The sequence below is a fragment of the Pelobates fuscus genome, chromosome 12 (genome assembly GCF_036172605.1).
Source record: "Pelobates fuscus isolate aPelFus1 chromosome 12, aPelFus1.pri, whole genome shotgun sequence".
Taxonomy (NCBI): domain Eukaryota; kingdom Metazoa; phylum Chordata; class Amphibia; order Anura; family Pelobatidae; genus Pelobates; species Pelobates fuscus.
This window is the reverse complement of record NC_086328.1, coordinates 84,741,934-84,758,055: the sequence shown is the minus strand read 5'-3', so window position 1 is coordinate 84,758,055 and position 16,122 is coordinate 84,741,934.

The window sequence follows — 16,122 nt, the reverse complement described above, 5'->3', positions numbered from 1 at the left end:
AATCCTATCCTGACAACTCAAATAATGTTTATTTTCCTCTTTTCTATTTTACTTCAATACCAGTTTTCACCACTAGTGGCCTCCCTAGTCACTAGTCAAAGCACAATCTCTCACACCTGCCTAAACAGATCTTCTGAATGTGCTTTAAAAGCCAACACCCAACTAAAGGAGTTGCCTTTACATTGAGAGAAGTTATTGTTCTGAACCTGACAAGTATTTTGCTCCTGGCTCTTACTGAAGAAAATCTGCTCTACTCTTACCTACTTTGAACCACCCTGATCTACGCTACAATCCTGAGTTATTCCAACCAACCAACCTGCTTAATTTCATTCTGGACTTTGATACCTTTATTGCTTTGTCACTACCTACGGTTCTCCTACCTAAAACAACACAACCTTCCTGGATATTACAGACTTTTCTATTGTTTGCAAGCATCCTGAAAAACCCTAATCATATCTATCTGTACTTGCAGTTCTGATTTCAAACCAAAGAGGCTGATCACCTCAATTGCTAACTTAACCTGTATTACTTTATCCTTTATGTTATAGTTTAGTTCTATCTAATTGTATCCCTATTACCTTAAACCTGCTTAGGGCATATTGCCTAAACCTTCACTTCTGTTCCTTCTATTAACTCTAACCTATAATACCACTTATAGGTTCATTTTCTTCCTCCAACCTATAATTTATCTTATAGATTTTCCTGTCTAGGGCTTATTGCCTAAACTCTTGTTTTCTGTTATCCCTTAATCTACTTATCTGTAACTCTGTTCATAGGTTCTACCTTCTCCAGTTTGTCTTTATTATTTTATCTTCACTATAAATCCTGTTACTCATATTGTTTTTCTTGTTTAACCTTGTCTAAACCCTAAAATAAAGAACCTCAAGTCAAACCCGGCATAACTCTCTTGTCTGACCTGATCAGAACCATGACAATATGTATAATACAATAAAAAGGTAATTGGCACTGTACGCTAGCTTTCCTACCCACATCCATACCGATCAACTGAATGTATGAGGTCGTTACACAAAATGTACCTGTTCATGTATACCTACTTTATGTGCTTGGGTTATGTACCCAATGTTATTGTACATATGTGATACTTTGCACCTTTATGCTCTTCCCCCCTCTCACCCGCTTTTTCTTTCTGTATCCCCCCCACCCACCGAAAATCAATAAAAAAACTTTTCAAATCGTAAAAAAAAAAATTAAGGGTTATTTTTCTTTTATAATATAGGCTTCTAAAGCCATAACACGTGATGCGCATCTTAGACGCGTCATAATATCCCAGCCGCTAAGCCTTATGGGGGCTGTAGTAGTTTACAACGTTGGGAAAGTGCTCACAATTGCCGGTGATGATAAGGGGATGGTCGCAGATTATATGATATCGGCTGTACCAAAAACATTGGCAAGATAGGGGAGAGTATGCTAATATAAAACGCCCCAGAGATAACTAATAAGCGGCAGCCATCTTGGAAGGGGAAGGGAAGATCGTGTGGGAAACAATGGTGGCAGCTATATTGGGAGGGGAAAATGCTCAAAACAGCCCAGCCGCTAAGGCTTATAGGGCCTGTAGTCGTATACAACATCGGCGAAGTACTCAAATTCACCGGCGTCGTGAGGGGCTGGCCGCAGTATGATATCAGCTGTGCCAAAAATATAGGGGAAATATAGGATAGTGTGCTAATATAAAACTCCCCAAGGATATATATTAAAACAGTATAACGGACTGCGGTGGCCATCTTGGATGGGGAAGGTAAGATCATGGAGAAACAAAGCGACCATTTTGGGAGGGGGAAATACTCAAAACTGCGGCGGCCATGTTGGTAGGGAAAGTATAATAAAAGGGGAATGAATGAAATGAATAGATGGACTGGAAAAACATGAAATAAATAAGCGAATACTAAAATATAAGGTATATAATCTAAAACGATATATACACAAAATAATACATATGGGCAGAATTTCATGATGAAATATCTCATCGTGAAGAAAAAAATCAGCGAGGATCCCAGAAAAATTGTGAATATTGAGCAAAAAGTAAAAAAAGTAAGAGGAGTGTTAAGCCAAGGGGAAATGGGAAAGAGAAAAGAATGAAGTGAAGCTGAAGGTATGACCGCATAGAAAGACGTAGGAAAGAAGAGTCCCTAACGTCTATTGGATAGAGAGGTTAAGACTCTGTAGAAAAGATAGGTCGAAGTTTGCTCTGTATATGTGGAGGAAGCGTAACATGTGAAGCTAGGTGAGGGTCATGAAGCCATGGTCCCAAATTTAGTGAAAACTCCTTGAGACATGTACTTATGTACTAAAGCCTTCAGCTTTTTTTGTTTATTCAAATAGTTAATTTTTTTTTTATATCTCAAAGTGTGTCTTGGATCATTAACTTGTTGGGATAAATATCCTGCCCTTTTTCACTTTTAGTTCCATCAGTAACTGAATTGTTCATTTTAGGCAAATCAATTTATCCATTACAATATATTCTTTGCAACCTCCAGCGTGTGGCTGGCGGTTGCAAAGAATATATTCTAATGGATAAATTGATTTGACCCAAAGCACAATAGATCCAGTGAAGATATTCTTGATCTTTCGGATCTTGCCTTGTCGTTAACAATTCCTCTTATTTTCCATTTATTTACATTTCGATCAATGAAAACTGCAAGCAGGAATTGTTTAGATATCTTTTGATAATCTCCCCCAGCTTTGTAAGAGTCAACAATCTTTGTTTTCTCGCCTTCAGTAAGCTGCCTAGAGGAGCCCAGAGGCGTACTTATTTTTTGATACTAATAAATATCACTTTATTTTTATTGAATATCTGCTCCTAATAAGTCACTATTTACACAGTAAGTTTGGGCTGCACATAGTCTCCTTGCTTTACATATCAACTAAGATTTCGCTGATGTATGATACAGCCATGTTAAACTTTGCTGCCTAGCCAACACAGCGCTCTGGCTACAAATTATTGCCAGGCTAGTAAAATCAGTGGTTTCTCTAGGATTAATATTTAGGTGGGCACATGGTGGTCCAGGGAAAAAAGTAAGGTGGCAGTTATAAAATGTGTATATATGGTTGTGTGTATATATATATATATTTATATATGGTTGTGTGTATATATATATATATATATATATATATATACAGTTGCAAGAAAAAGTATGTGAACCATTTGGAATGATATGGATTTCTGCACAAATTGGTCATAAAATGTGATCTGATCATCATCTAAGTCACAACAATAGACAATCACAGTCTGCTTAAACTAATAACACACAAAGAAAGAAATGCTGCCATGTTTTTATTGAACACACCATGTAAACATTCACAGTGCAGGTGGAAAAAGTATTTGAACCCTTGGATTTAATAACTGGTTGAACCTCCTTTGGAAGCAATAACTTCAACCAAACGTTTCCTGTAGTTGCAGATCAGACGTGCACAACGGTCAGGAGTAATTCTTGACCATTCCTCTTTACAGAACTGTTTCAGTTCAGCAATATTCTTGGGATGTCTGGTGTGAATCGCTTTCTTGAGGTCAGCCACAGCATCTCAATCGGGTTGAGGTCAGGACTCTGACTGGGCCACTTCAGAAGGCGTATTTTCTTCTGTTTAAGCCATTCTGTTGTTGATTTACTTCTATGCTTTGGGTCATTGTCCTGTTGCAACACCCATCTTCTGTTGAGCTTCAGCTGGTAGACAGATGGCCTTAAGTTCTCCTGCAAAATGTCTTGATCAACTTGGGAATTCATTTTTCCTTCGATGATAGCAATCCGTCCAGGCCCTGACGCAGCAAAGCAGCCCCAAACCATGATGCCCCCACCACCATACTTCACAGTTGGGATGAGGTTTTGATGTTGGTGTGCTGTGCTTCTTTTTCGCCACACATAGTGTTGTGTGTTTCTTCCAAACAACTCAACTTTGGTTTCATCTGTCCACAGAATATTTTGCCAGTACTGCTGTGGAACATCCAGGTGTTCTTGTGCAAACTGTAAACGTGCAGCAATGTTTTGTTTGGACAGCAGTGGCTTCCTCTGTGGTATCCTCGCATGAAATCCATTCTTGTTAAGTGTTTTACGTATTGTAGATTCGCTAACAGGGATGTAAGCATTTGCCAGTGACTTTTGTAAATCTTTAGCTGACACTCTAGGATTCTTCTTCACCTCATTGAGCAGTCTGCACTGTGCTCTTGCAGTCATCTTTACAGGACGGCCACTCCTAGGGAGAGTAGCAGCAGTGCTGAACTTTCTCCATTTATAGACAATTTGTCTTACTGTGGACTGATGAACAGCAAGGCTTCTGGAGATACTTTTATAACCATTTCCAGCTTTATGCAAGTCAACAATTCTTAATCGTAGGTCTTCTGAGAGCTCTTTTGTGCGAGGCATCATTCACATCAGGCAATGCTTCTTGTGAAAAGCAAACCCAGAACTGGTGTGTGTTTTTTATAGGACAGAGCAGCTGTAACCAACACATCCAATCTCATATCATTGATTGGACTCCAGTTGGCTGATATCTCACTCCAATTAGCTCTTGGAGATGTCATTAGTCTAGGGGTTCACATACTTTTTCCACCTGCACTGTGAATGTTTACATGGTGTGTTCAATAAAAACATGGCAACATTTCATTCTTTGTGTGTTATTAGTTTAAGCAGACTGTGATTGTCTATTGTTGTGACTTAGGTGATGATCAGATCACATTTTATGACCAATATGTGCATAAATCCATATCATTCCAAAGGGTTCACATACTTTTTCTTGCAACTGTATATACGCTGCCTTAATCTCTCTGCAAACTGCAGTCTCAGCCAGACAGATAATGTAACCACCAGATGTAGTCGCACTGTCAGTTCGCATCACATCTACCCCGTGGATTGAAGAATCTGTGTCTTTTCTGCCCCCTTCTACCCATGTTCCTTTTTCTCTTCCCATCATGTCTTTTCTTGCCCCTTCTTCCATGTCGTGGATTTAGTTTGTATTGTATGCTGTGTGTGTATTATATGCAGTGTGTGTATTGAGTACATTGTGTGTTTGTTTGTATGTATAGTGGATGCAGTGTCTGTGTTTGTGTAGTGTGTAGTTTATCTAGTGTTTGTGTGGTGGATGCAGTGTGTCTAGTGGATACAGTGTCTGTGTAGTGGATGTATTGTTGGATAAGTGCTGGGGGTGAGCCATTTAAATTAAATTGGGCTTATCCCCCCTCCTTGCTCTTACCTGTGGGCTGGAAGGGGGCAAAAATGTATAGGAAGGTGACAGTATGGGGGGGCCGTGTGTTGAAAAGTGACCGTGTGAAGGGCAGTGTGTAGGAAGCTGACAGTGTGGGGGAGCAGTGTGCAAGAAGGTAACAGTGTGGGGAGAAGGGTGTGTGGATGACCGTGTGGGGGGCAGAGTGTGGGAGTGACAGTGTGGATGGGCAAACTGACAGACAACATGCCCTCACTGATACACACTCACTGACTGACAGTCATTGTCTTGCACACTGTTAAACTAACACACACGTTTACTGACAGACACACACTGACACAAACACATTCTCAGAGTCACATACACTCACTGACATTCACACATGACAAACACAGACTCTCACCAATTTGACAGACACTCACAGACAGCACACACATTCACTGACAGACACACACACATTGCCTGACATACATACCCACACATTCACGGACAGACACACTCACTTATTCACTGACAGACAGACAGACAGACAGACACACACACACACATTAACTGACAGACACACACACACACTCACTGACAGACGCACACACTTTAACTGACAGACACAGACATACACATTCACTGACAGACACACACTCACAATTTACTAACATTATTAATGTAATTTGTCCACCCAGCATCCCCACCTGGAGAGCTGGATTAGATCTGTCCCTGGGGTCCAGTGGGGCTACAGTAAGGCGGGCAGCTGTGAGCACATCAGAGGCGGCCAGGAAGCTGTAAGATCACAGCTCCCTCGCTGCTTCTGATGAGCTCACGCTGCCCGCCACTGGTGTCCATAAAGTGCTTCCTCCATGACAGGAGGAAGCACCAGCTACGTCCATGCATTTGGGGGGGGGGGGGGGCACAAGTGGGGGCACGGCATGATTTAGGGGGGCAACCCTAGTGACACCCCTGAGTATAATATATAAAGGTTCTGGAGTGGAACATTAGGCCAGCAGACAAAGTGTACAGGGACAGGCCCAGGGGTCAAGTCCTGGGGAAAAAAGTGTGGGAACTCCCCCCCCCCCACAAAAAAAACCAAAACACTTGTATGCATATATAAACGCGTGCACACACATACACTCACAGACGCACACATACTCAGACACTCACACAGTGGTGTATTTTAATTTTGTGCTGCCCTAGGCATGACTATACCTGAGCACCCCCCTTACCTAAATTTACCACCCCTTCCTGGCAAGGGCGCACCGCTTCCTGATTAAGAACCCACCCCTTCCTCTTAAGACTCCACCTTTTCCTGCTCCTTTTAAAGAAATACTATAGTGCCAGGAAAACAAAGCTGTTTTCCTGGCACTATAATTCCCTATAGTGCCCCCGTCCCACACTCAACACTGAAGGGGTTAAAATCCTATGGGTAATTAGCAGATGCTGGATGTCCTCATGCACAGGGTGGGGACGTCCAGCATCAGTTAGGCGACTTTTGGTCACCTAAACACCCGAAAGTCCCTCTAGTGGCTGTCTGGTAGACAGCCAGTAGAGGTGGAGTTACCCCTCAAGGTAATTATTGCAGTTTCTGAGAAACCGCAATAATTGCACTTGCAGGTTTAAGGGGACTGGGACACTGCACCCAGACCACTTCAATGAGCTGAAGTTGTCTGGGTGCCTATAGTGTCCCTTTAAGCACACTCTCTGACAGACACCCACACTGGCAGATACACACTGACAGTAATACACACACTTAATGACAAACACACAGACGTCACTGATTTGACACGCACACATTCACTGACACACACTCATTCATTGACAGAGAGACACACACACAAACACACTGACAGACACACACACTAAATGACAGACTCTCACTGATTTGACAGACACTTACAAACATACACTAAGAGAAGCACATACACGCAAACATACACTAAGAGAAGCACATACACGCAAACATACACTAACAGAAGCACACACACGTGCATACACTAACAGAAGCACATACACTCATACGCACACACACATGCATACACTAACAGAAGCAAATACACGCAAACATACACATGCATACACTAACAGAAGCACATACACTCATACACACACGTACATACGCTAACAGACGTAAGTACACCTATACACACACACGGACACAAACATACACTAACAGACATAAACTAACAGACACACACACACATACACACATACACACTAACAGACATACACACACACACATACATACTAACAGACATACACGCACATACACTAACAGACATAAACACATACACTAACAGACACACACAGACATACACACACACAGACATAAACACATACACTAACAGACACACACATACACTAACAGACATACACAGACATACACTAACAGACATAAACACATACACTAACAGACACACACATACACTAACAGACACACATATATACAAATAATTAATATTATTAATATTGCACACCCACCCTCCCTACCTTTTAGGAAACCTGTCAAGGGGGAGCCACCTGATTGCTCCTCTCTTCCCCCCCCCCCCCCCGCGGGCGGCTCTCTCCTGGTCACACACGGCGAGGGAGCTGTGTCCTCTCTGCTCCCTCTCGCCGCGTGGGTTGTCTGCTGATGCAGGGAGCCGGAATATGACGTCATATTCCGGCTCCCTGCATCAGAAAACGGCACGCGGCGAGAGGGAGCAGAGAGGACACAGCTCCCTCGCCGTGTGTGACCAGGAGAGAGTATGTATGTGACCGGGAGAGAGCCGCCCGCCGGGGGGGAGAGAGGAGCAATCAGGTGGCCCCCCCATGACAGGGGGAATACAGGGCATTGGGGGGCGGCATTTTTTTGCCGCCCCCTGAGTGCCTGCAGGGGGAACGGCGTTCCTGCTGTGAAAAAAGTGCAGGAACGCCGTTCCCATGCGTTCCTGCAGGACTCGAGCCCTGGACAGGCCCATTGACTATCTAGGGCCCCTTGCAGCAACACAATTGGATAAGTTAGATTTAGTAATGCAAAACAAAACTAAGTGTGTATATGAATTGCTGGATGTGAAGGGTTGAAAGAATATGTTGGCGTCAGTGGTGACTCAATGCTGGGAACTGCAAGCTAATCAAACATAATGCCACAACTGAACTAAGGAGTCATTAAATGTATTTGCATCACATGTCTAATCTGTCTCTACCCAGAAGGCAATTGTGTCATTAGACTTAGCGTAATAAAATTGAAATAAGCTTAAAAAAAAAAAAAAAAGAGAGTAAATTATAAAACAGCAATTACTAAAATCATTAGTTATAAACAGTTTCTGGTGAATTAAAAACACCTTTATTACAAATATTACAGTTATTCTTTAAAGGATTATTCCAAACACCATGACCACTTCACTGATTTGACTGGTACCTGGTGTTTGTATATGCAGCATTTCGCTATGAAACGCGGCACATACAGAGTTTAACCCCTCTGCTGTTGGAGAAGTAATTCCACCCCTGGCATTGGCATTAGGGTGGTAATGGCCAGCCTAGAACAAGATTTCTGGACTGCCTAATGAGAATTCTTATAATAATGTGGAGTCTGACGCCAGCATGCCGGGGGCCAGACAGCCAATGGAGGCACACCATTCCCTCTGTGCTACTCGGTTTTGAAATAAGGCAGAACTTGGCCTCGACGCTGGAGTGGAAGTAAGTTTTAGCTATTTTCTTTTGGGGAGGGCACCAATATAGGGAGGGTTACTTTGACAAAAAACAGTGTTTTCTTAAATTGCTATTTGTTTTGGTTGTAAAACAATTACATATTTTTATTACCTACGTCTAACCTCTGTTGATACTCCTACCTCTGATGCTCACCTTAAAGACTTCTCTAGGGCTGCACCGTTCCTATGGAACGCCCTTCCTCTCTCTGCTAGACTTTCACCAAATCAAGGACAGTTTTTATTTGTGATTATTTATATTCTTTTAGCATTTCATGGGCTAACATTTTGCCTAAATAAAAATAAGATTTTTCATCTGATCCTGATCCTTGAAATGTATTACATCATTGGTTCCTGGAAGCCAAGGGAAGTGGATGTTACCACAGTCCCAATTACCTGTGGGGAGATATTCAAGGTGCTTATACCGTTGATATCTTGTGAGTGCAACCAGTATCTCTTTAATATTGTTACACCACAGTACATCACTATGTGTTGTTAATTTGTTTTCATGCAGATACACAGCTGTATCCCATTTTTTTGTATATATCTATATTTCACCCGATCTCCACTCCTTCAAAAAATCTTTGAAAACTTACTTCTTTAGGAGAGGATATCAATTAAACTGTGAACAGCTTTCCCTCCCCGCACTCTGATTCCTCTCCTGGAACTGTCAACAAAACAAAACACTTAGCTCTCAATAAATACTATCCTAGCAACCTACTTTTCTACCCTTACCTTTTTTTGTCACATTACCTCACTCCCTCTAGCATGTAAGCTCAGGCTCTCAATCCCTCTGTTCCTGTGCATCCAACTTGTCTGTTAGATCACCCATTGTACAGCGCTACGGAACTTGTTGGCGCTTTATAAATAATAATAATAATAATATTTTTCTGAGCTTATGTATATTGTCATAACTTGATTCATATATGTGTTGACCTAAAAGAGAATGATTAACTAGTTTTGTCTAGTAGAGTCCCCTGTTCTGTCTAAAACACCCCCAGACTCCACCAATTTCCACAGAACATGATTCGACACCCAATTAACCATTTTCTCTATTCTTTTTTTTTCTCTTTAGAACCTGTTTTGGATAATCAAAAATCCAGTCAAGCAATTATGGTGCAATAACAAACAAAGGAATATCCAGGGAATTAAACTAATTTAAATTTATCGTATTTCTGTGGCTAACACTTGGGCAGCAATCAACCTCACGTGTTTCAAGCCTGTAGGCACTTAATAATAAGTCTCACTTATAAGGACACATGATTATTTGCCTATGGGAGTGAAACTTGTTTAATGGTATTGGCTACATTACCGTTAAAGGACCACTCTAAACATCATGACCATTACAGCCCTAGTGTACATAGTCAAACTGTTTAAGAATGGTTTGACAACCTACCTGGGGTCTGATGTGCACCCACTTCTGCCTCCTCCGCAGAAGGAAGGTTCTACATTGAGCTACGCTTAGTGGTATATGTTGTGCTCATTTCCTTAGAGATTTCAAAGAACTGATGAGTTGGCTCTGCTTGGCAGGAGGTGGAGGAGGGGGTGCCAGGAACCCAGCAAACCTTAGGTAAGTTGTCAAACCAATCTTAGACAATTTGACTACTTTCTTTAGGAGGGTGCAAGTAGTGTAGTGTAGTGATTAGGCTGTTCCTTTAACTGTTGATATGCAATTAATGTTAATTATTTTCAATTTCTAGATACTCCTTTGTTTGTTAGTACCAATGTTCACTCTAATTCTTTGCCTGGTCTTTTTGAGTCGAGTTGGACACAATATGGCACAGAGAAAGTCGCTGGGAACAAGAAGGAAGGTAAAGGTGACAATATTTGAAATCTTTCAAAGTCTTGGATCCCATGTATAATAAAGGTCTTAAGGAAGACATACAATAGTAAATACCAGTAATGCCAAATGCCAACGATGCTGATAATTGGTTTACCATATTATTTTCTCTTTGATACTTTTATGTTCATTGTTACCTTGTCAAACCCCCCGGTTCTTTTAAGACTAGAAAAACATTTTCATCTTTTTATTTGAAATTTATATTCAAAATTCAGACCCCATTGGTGTTAAATAAGGCTAGATTTATGAAGTGAACTCATAAAACATATTTTCCTAAGTGGATTCTGAGTCATCTTAGGAAACATAATTATACGCAATATGAACCTAATGTAATAACTAGATGTGTGCACAGTAAAAAAAATGTTTTGGCCCAAAAAATTAGTTTTGTTTCATTCGGGATTCATCTGTGAGTTTTTGTTAATGGTTTGGATGAATTTTGTCCATGCAATCGTTTTGGTAAAAGTGATTTGGATGAACCAAAAGGGCATGAAAATTGGCTGGTATACTGTAAAATAAATACATAACTTAAATATTGCGTATATATTTCTCAGTAATCTGATAAGGCAATTTTTCCTGTTCTTAGGTTCACAAATCGAGTGGGAATAAGTAATCGAGGGGAAAAAAGGAGAAACCGTAAAAAATATATATTTATATATTGTATATTTATTAAATATATAAATAAAAGGGTTAATTTTTTTTTTACAGCCCCTCCTTGCTTCCATCGGAGTTAAGTAGTGATTGCCCAAAATTTGGACGATTCGTAATTCTTTGGGAACTGAACGCACAAGTCTAGTGATCACCTACCTACCAGGGCAGAATAACATATGGATGGGAATTACTGTAGACACAAGAGAAAATTTATTTCTGTCTCTTATAATCACAGGGATCAGCATGAATGAAGGTATTTTAGTATGTGCGTAAGTATAAGTGTGTGTTGTTTGTGTGCCTACAGCCATCTCATTTTCTCTCCAGATACTCTACGCTGATAATATGGTTATTGATTGCTATTGATCGTGATCATTTATCTGAAAACGCTGAGAGAGCAGAGAAGAGCTTTTACGCTCTTTCAGGAACCAATTTAATAAGGATGTGTGTGTATTTGTGTGTGATTGCTGCCTACTGCACAATTGCATCCAATGTACAGATGCATTCTATTTTGGTAGGAAAGGGGTTAAAGTTGTGTATTTAAGGTGTAGTTTATTAAATATGTTAATTATAATCCTGCTCGGTGGCAGTGCAAAGGTTATGATGTTTTTTTGGGCCCTTGTGGGACTCAGGTTAAGTTGAAGTGCACACTGTTTTTTTATATAGGGATCTGGCTATGGGATGCTCTGTGGGATTAAGGGGTTAAGGCTGGTCTCAGCAATATGATATTAATATATTTTGCTTTGTGTGGCTCTGTCATTACAGAACCTGTGGAAGAGAGAGATCGCAGAGCATCGCTGAGCCACAAAGAAAGCACAGAGCATCGCAGAGTGTTGATCCCCCGATAAAGACAGACAGCGCAAACCTTCACAAACAGTGAGAATGTGGCACATACAGTGTCATTTCTGCTATCACCCTCCTCCTTACACCCCCTACCTTCCTTTTCCTCAATATATTTTAACTTTGTTTGTGAACTTTGTCTCATTGTCTCCCACTATACATATTTCTGCCTCCAATTTGTGCTTTGATTTCTGTCTACCCCCCTCTCTCCCTGGATCTTATTGCCTACTAAAATTCATCTTTCTTTCCATCCACACTTCTTTAAACTAGAGTTTGTGGGTGAATATAGTGATCAAATCAATGTTAAATTAATTACTGCTATGAAAACCATTTTCTCTGTCTCTGTGTATGTTCTGTCTCTCTCTGTCTGTCTAACTCATATATTTATATATTTTCTCATTCTTCTGTCTCACATTTCTGTAGACCCATGTTAACATTAGTTTACGGTCCATACACATATGTAATATTTCTCTGTCTCATTATTTTAGCTTAATTTTTCTTGTTTTTCTTCTTTTCTATCGTTTGTGTTGTCTCTCCATTATATTTTGTCTTTTACTGTCTACTGACAGTTCGTTTTTAACTCCCTACTGGCTATCTCTGTCACTCTCTGTCCCATTCTTTGTTTTTTTTCCCCTACATATTCTTTCACTTATTTTTCTTTTTCTTTTCATTTTTTATTTTTTTTGGTTTGTTTTGTTATAAACTGTATTGTGGGGAAATTAATAAGGGAAATTGGAAAATTAAAACCAAAAAAGACAAACTGAAAAATATGTGAATTGGAGAATCTTTAAAATTGACTAAAAAGTGGAATTCCTTTGTTAGGTCTTTATAATTCTCAGTTTAAGGAATAGCCTCTATATTTTACCTGGATATATCTGCATCGTGTCTTTGTCAGCCTTTATCATACCATAGTATTCTTTGTTTTAAACATTATATCTATATTTCTCGATTTTTCCTTGTTATTCTACCTTTCTCTTAGTCACACTCTTATGTCTCCTTTCATATATTGTTTCATTTTTGTTTTAATCAAATCCTACATTTATTTGTTCTTCTTGTTTGTTTCCTTTGTGCTATGTTTTACTTTTCATCCAGTCAGTCTTACTGTCCCGTATAATGTGCCATGAAATAATATATATTTCTAATTTATATGAAGCAACCTTTATTAGATAGGATTAAATTTTCATGCAGTTTGTGTGTATTAAATTGTGTATGGGTGGTGCCCAAAAGGTAGATCCCCTAATGTTATAGACTAGAAGTACAACTTACAAATGTGCTACCAGGCTTTATAATATTTTTTGAAGACCAGTTATATTTTAACATTGCAGTGTTTTCTGTTAGAGGGTTATATTAGAAGGATAAATTGGAGATATCATTTGTAGCCATCGACTATTGATTGAAAACAGTTATTTACTATACTGAAAACAACTTACTGATGAATGTTAGCTGCTTGACTGTCAGGGATGAGGGCTAAGAAAGGAGTTAAGTGAGGTTTTTGGGCTCGTGTTGAAAAATGGTTAAATTAAGCTCTACATGACTTTGGTACATGGACGGTTTGCTTATCATCTGCAGTGTCTGGCAAGCTGAAGGCTTATTTCAGTGGCTGAATTAAAAGTAGTCCTCGGTATCTGTCTTGGAGAAAATAGATAAGTGTTCCTCTCGAAGAATCTACTTGGAGATGAATTAGGTGGTCCTCTCGTGGGATCTTGTTTAAGATAGAGTATGTGGTTCTTGTAGTATTTGGCTCGATTTGGATTAGGTAGTCCTCTGGAAAATTGTAGCACAGAAGGCATTGAGTGGTGAATTACAGGGTTCCAGCACATGAATGGTTAGTTAGGAGGTTATCAGCAGTGTATATAGTGCAAGATGGCGTACGTGGTCCTCTGACATTAAAGAGATAATTTCTGACATAACAGGGATTGGTTTCTCAACTGAAGGTGTCCGGAACTGATGATAGTGGTGATCTGTAGTGACTCTAGTATAAGAATTATGTGGATATCTGCCAAAAGAGGGTCAATAGATTCTTCTAGCACATTAGTTGGTCGTCTAAAAGCTTTTGGAACATCAGTTATGTAGGTGTGTATTGGTGTTCGACAGAGATATGATCCAGAAGTGCACAGCAGGACTCTGGAATAAGAAGGGTTGGGTTCTGCTGTATTGGGTGGGGTAAAATGTTCTATTCTATAGGGATATGAAACAAACAAACAACATTAGGTGGTGCTCTGAGCCGTTGGTGAATTCAGCCACTATGTTAATAGTGGTATTCAGAAGGAATTGTGGAGTGATTGGAAGATTTAGTTGGTAGTTTGTTACCTAAGGAATGAATGTTTTTGACCGTTGGTCAAAATGTAACGTGTTGGTTTTCTCCTGGTTGTTAAACAATGTTATGTATTTATACTATTTAATCTGTGTATCTAGTGCCACAGAATTTATTGGCACTGTGTAATTAATTAGAACAATAATAATATACATTGTTAAAGGGACACTCCACGCCCTTAATACAAATTAAATTAAAATTACTGTTTAGAATATAAACCCGAAATTAACACTTGCTTGGATTTAATTTTGAATTTTTTTCATTGGAGGTATATCTTGTCTGCTGCCTTTGCAAGCTCTCCCCTTCTAATCCCACCCAGGCTTTCTGTGGCTGTCCAATCACAGACTCCCTAATGCAGCTCAACGAGAAGTCTTTGCAAAGCAGGTGCTCTGAGTAATTGCTGCCTCTTGAGTTTAGCTCCATTGAGCTAACGAAACCAGGACGTAAAATTACCTGTTGTCTGCTTGAAAGCCAAGGGGAGGTGGCAACCAGCTTAATTTATAAAAGTGTCAGTTTCTATTGAAATCTGCCCTTTTTGCTAATTAAAAAAAGGGAACACACTCTTCCCACATAAAGCTTTTCAGCAAGCGAAGGTTGTTTGGGGGTCTGGACTGACCCTTTAATGTGCTCTTGAGTGTTTCTGGGATATGAATGGCTAGTTGGTAACTTTCAAGTCTCTGCCACAGGAGTGTGTAGGTAATTTTGTTTGGATCTGAAACAAGCTAGGCTTAGTGGTTCTGTGCTCGTCTCTAGAACACACAGGTTTAGATACAGACAGAAAAGAGGTTAATTTATTAATTTTATAGACGCATCCACAAAAGTGGCTAGGGCGTGCTGCGTCGGACTCTGGCAGAATACAGGCTAGGTGATGTTCTGCAGGACTGAGACAAAACTGTCATTTTCAGCATTAATTGCAGAGGATCTAATTAATAGCAATGGCGGAATCTCTGAGTATCTTTGGCATAGGAATGGTCAGCTTGTTCTGTTTCTGCAGGTTTTGATTTGTTACGTCTTTAAGGATGTTTAGTGCTCAAATAGTCATGGTGGTTTGTCAATACTTGGGTGGAAGTTTATATTTTCTTGCAGTAAGGCAAGCAATGCTTTGACAGTGGTCAAATCAGTGATTTACTGTGTGTGTTCCTGGCAGGGTACGGGTGTGGTATTCTGCAGAGCCATTCAAGGCAGTGGTTCGTTTGCATTCTGTATGAGACCGTGGGTAGGAAAGGGTTAAAGGGATATGCAGGTCTCTGAAATAAATCCAGGCGTTCTTGTGAACGCTTCTTTTGGGGATAGGTTAAGTGGCCTAGCCATGTAAAGCTTAGTTTATGGTGGTATATTAAAGGCTTTGTCACTTGAATTCCCACCTGCAGTAATCTGACAGTGACTCTGGGGTCCTGTGGACCCCCAAGGGGATTCTGAACCCAGAAACAGTGGAGATTAGAGAGAAATTGCCATGTCTGTCTTTGCAGAGGTACCAGATGTGGGGTGGGAGTTCGGTTGGGATTTCCAGTGCTCAGATGTCTGTGATGCTTTGCAGTGCTATATGCTGTTCTCTCATTCTGGCATACAATAAGTTGCTTTTTGCAATGCATCAGTTTTTCATATCTCGTCTTCTTACTCAACCCTTCAGCCACAGC